The following is a 4,109-nucleotide window of genomic DNA, read 5'->3' as shown; positions in this document are numbered from 1 at the left end:
TTAGCCATTATTTTAATCTTTAAACCCCATAAATCTGTCAAAATAAATCTGTAATTTAAAACACACAGACAATACCATTTTAGACATTTATTGTTAAAGAAAAAATGTCCAACAGTACTTTCAAATTTGTCTCCTATGCAATTACAAATGTCTTAAAACGATAAAAACTATTAGACATAAAGAGATTGAAAATGAACACTATTCTGAAATTGATAAAAATTACCCACAATGTAAATATGATATCAGACATAAGAGCCTCAAGAAAAAACAACTATAAGTTTAATAAAATTTAATAATACATTAATAAGTGTAAAACTTACTCTTAAGGCATTCGTTAAAAAAAAAATAATAAGTGCACATTCTGTGAAGTGACTCGTTTAGTGTAAACTACACAGAAACTGTATATATATATATATATATATATATCTCGTTGAAGTCAGAATTATTCGCCCCCATTTATTTTTTCCCCCAATTTCTGTTTAACGGAGAGCAGATTATATATATATATATATATATATATATATATATTGTAGCGAGGCAGAGGGAAAACAGCGACACAGTTGGATAAGTTTACAGACAAGTCCCCGGAGGGTGCTTTATTTACAACGTGAATGGGGTGTAAACGGTGCTCTTCTTCAAGGTGAGGTGCTCTGGTGCTCTGGGAAGTAAGTGAAGGACAGTGAGTAGTCGGATGTGGGATTGTCACGAGCTGGAGTCTGCTGTGGAGAGACAGAGAGACAAGCGTTAGCGCATGGAGTCATTGGGTGAATGAAGCTCATCTTCTCCTTGCGTGGGCTTGGTTTATATGCCTCTCCACTTGATGACGTCCAGCTGTGAACGATCCTGTGTTGATGATGGTCCAGCTGGGTTGAATTAGCGACCAGGGCGACGTGGCATGTGTGCGCTCATTACAATATATATATATATATATATATATATATATATATTCAGTCTTGGTTGAACTATGATTCTGTCATTTACTTATTCCAAACCTGTTTGAGTTTCTTTCTTCTGTTGAACACTTAAAAGGTTATTTTTGACCAAAAAAAAAAAAAAAAGCTGAGACCTGTAACCACCGATTTCCACAGTATTTGTTTTCCTATTAGAAAGTCAGTGGTTACAGGTTGTCAGCTTTACTTAACTTTTGTGTTCAACAGAAGCAAGAAATTCAAGCAGGTTTGGGACAAGTGAAGAGTTAGTAAATGACAGAATTTTACATTTGGACAAACTATCCCTTTATATAATAAAATGCATATTTACCAATTAAAGGTAAATAAATGTTTTGAAGTTACTACCCCAGAGACAGTCTTTATTAAGTTAAAAAAAAAAAAAAGCTCTACATTAACTCATTCTTTAAGGTTTCCATGCTACGAGACTTTTTATTTTCCATCATCCATGCCAAGCAAAACTTTTTGCACAAGTTCAAAGTCCTTTACTATATATTATGTGAAGAGCATACATTAATCCATACAAGACAAGAAAGGTCTGGAAGTGTGCTGTGGGTGGTGTCCAATTCATTCTTCAGGACAACAGAGACCCTCAGTGAATGCAGGGCCAATAAAGCTTCTTCAGTCAGCAGGATTATCAATCTAAAAACATAATTCAAGGATATTAATGTAAGGACAGTATCAAAATGACTGAGCCAATATTATATGATTCATCAACTATTCTTGATTACATATATGTTTTTAAGTAAAAGTTTTCAAAACTTTCATCTTTTCATTAAACATGCCTAATTGTGAAAAGAATGAATGAAGTCTTACCATGGTGTTCCTAAAGAATCTTAAGTCACGCTCACGCAGCAAGACCAAAAGACCTCTGATAACAGTAGTCCGTCATGAACTGACATCATTCAGTTCCTGGAAATCAAGAATCAATTTTTTAAAAATTAAAAAAATAATAATAATTCAAATTATATTTTAATGTATACTTTAACACGTGACCCCAAACATACCTGCTCATCATAAACCTTTAAAAGATTAGCCAGGGTATCTGCTGTCTTGCCAGTTTTGGATGCTGTTTGCCTTAAAATTGTCATCAAATGAAATAGGTGGTGGTCCAGTTTTGCAAAGAATTTGTGGGGAAAATTCTCATTTGTAACATGTTGGTACTCTGCAAACAGCAAAAAGAAACAAGAGAGAATTTCATAAAACAAACCCACACCACAAAATATACAATTCTAGAAAAAATGTATTAATATTATTATTATGTTTCATTTACTTATCTATTTTTTACCTCAGATGAAAATCAGGTGTTGATCAGATGTTGAAAGCAGGATCTTCATGTTGTAAATTGAACTCAAGGTCTAGCTGAAGTTTCACTTTCCTTGCTGCAAAAGTATCATTGATAAATACACTGTAATATTTATTTTATCTGGATATGCCAGGCATAGTAGTACAAAATAAATATTTTACCCACCTTTCACATGCCTCCATTTAAGAACCTATCTGTAGTCAGCAACACCTGACCTTCAATTCTGTATGTACACAAAGTCACAGTGTCATTTAGCTGAGAGTGGAAGTAGTACAATTGCCTGATGTCTAACGTTAACCTCCAAAACGGTTAGCAATAGAGCTGATTATCATGTTAGTTGCTTTAATTCGATGAACACAGATTTAATTTAAACAGTATTGAAATTTCTAAAACTGAATAGGACGACAAAGAAATTTAAGGCCTGATTTTAAAAGCTAGAAATAACAAAACTTACCTTACTGTCTAATGATGTAAAAATATATAGACTAAAATATTTATATTTTTAAGATATAAATATATTTTAAGCTACAAAATTTGCACATCAGAAAACTGTCTTGTTTACCACTTCTTGAATATTTTGTTTTGTTATTATTTTATTTAATAACATAATTTTGTATTAATGTGTTATAGATATGCATACTTTGTTTTTTAGGCTGTTTATATTCTCTCCAGAGTAGACATTTTAAAAAATAGATTGAAAAAAAAAACTTTTATCATACCTTTAAAATACATTTGACCTAAATGACATTTAAACTCATTTAACTGATCGCATTAATCAGGTAATCATTGATATGCAGAGATGTCGTCTTAAGCGCGAGGAAATATTAAGTGTTGATCAGTGCTGGTGATTGAGGTAAAGTTAGTTTTATATTTACACATTCAGACTTTCTCCTTAATAATGTAATTTCAGAAAGGTAATTTTTGCATATTCTTAATGGTGAAATCATATTAGCAGCCAATGACTTTCAAAGTACAACATTGTTCAGTCAAAAAAAATAGTGCATTTAGTGTAATGTTGTTTTCATGTCATACTTGCATGTGATTTCAGAACGAATAGACAAAGTACCATGGTAAACAATTTATGGAGCGAGTCACAAGTTGTTACTAAATGAATGTATGAATATAAAACCAACTTTACCTCAATGTGGTAGTGTAAAATGAAGCTCTGCTCTGTACCTGCTCAGGTGAGGAGCGCAGCTTAAATGTTCTCCGTCAGGCTATCCTCATACATGGATCAGCAAGCAACAAGCTGCGTGTGACAGAGTTAAGTTTTGAGACTACGTTTTTGCGCGTCATCAGAAAATACCGTTAAGTGTTTAGGCGGAGATCATTTGAGTTATGATTAACGTTACGTTTCTTGCGCCTTTCGTTTCCGAAGTGCCTACAGATCGCGAAGATAATACCACATTCACACACTGGATGGAGTTCAGCGCAGCGCCATGACATGCGGTTGTGAGAGCGCACGTCTCCATGACAACTTCAGCACAGGCTGAGAAAAGGCATACTCGCGCCAAGATTGAAATTTTTTTGAAAAATGTAATCTGCCGATTTTAAATATTTTTTGTCTTTATCACACTCTGTTAAAATTCAGAGTTAACACATTACAACTAACGCTAACATTGCACTGATTCTAACTTTTTAAACAGTAATGTTAACGTTAGTTAGCAACAAGTGAGGCTAAACATGTTTTCTGTAATGTACGACATGTAAACGCACCCTGATTAACTCTACATTACATTGAACTGTTACTGTGATTATATTAATTAAAACATACATTTAATATTTCTTGGGTTTGTAAATATTTTACTTACTGTAGTGTGAAGCGAGGCCGATCCGCCATCTTGAAAAAAACGAAT

General features: G+C 33.3%; 1 long non-coding RNA gene across 7 annotated transcripts; it reads right to left on the bottom strand.

Moving 5' to 3' along the window:
* Nucleotides 1–565: 565 nt before the first annotated feature.
* Nucleotides 566–4,109, bottom strand: LOC137487621 (uncharacterized). 7 transcript variants are annotated; one of them, XR_015507955.1, is made up of 8 exons: nucleotides 4,065–4,109; nucleotides 3,430–3,502; nucleotides 2,419–2,476; nucleotides 2,236–2,329; nucleotides 1,955–2,112; nucleotides 1,764–1,859; nucleotides 1,460–1,589; nucleotides 566–719 (listed from the first exon to the last, which is right to left on the bottom strand). It is a non-coding gene; the product is annotated as an uncharacterized LOC137487621 (long non-coding RNA). The 7 variants fall into 7 exon arrangements; XR_015507956.1 differs by having other exon boundaries at nucleotides 1,472–1,589; XR_015507957.1 differs by lacking the exon at nucleotides 3,430–3,502.

Source organism: Danio rerio, chromosome 14 (genome assembly GCF_052040795.2).
Source record: "Danio rerio strain M-AB ecotype USA chromosome 14, GRCz13ab, whole genome shotgun sequence".
In the NCBI taxonomy this organism is placed as follows: domain Eukaryota; kingdom Metazoa; phylum Chordata; class Actinopteri; order Cypriniformes; family Danionidae; genus Danio; species Danio rerio.
Note: the sequence above shows the minus strand (reverse complement) of the source record. Positions and strands in the feature narration are given on the sequence as shown.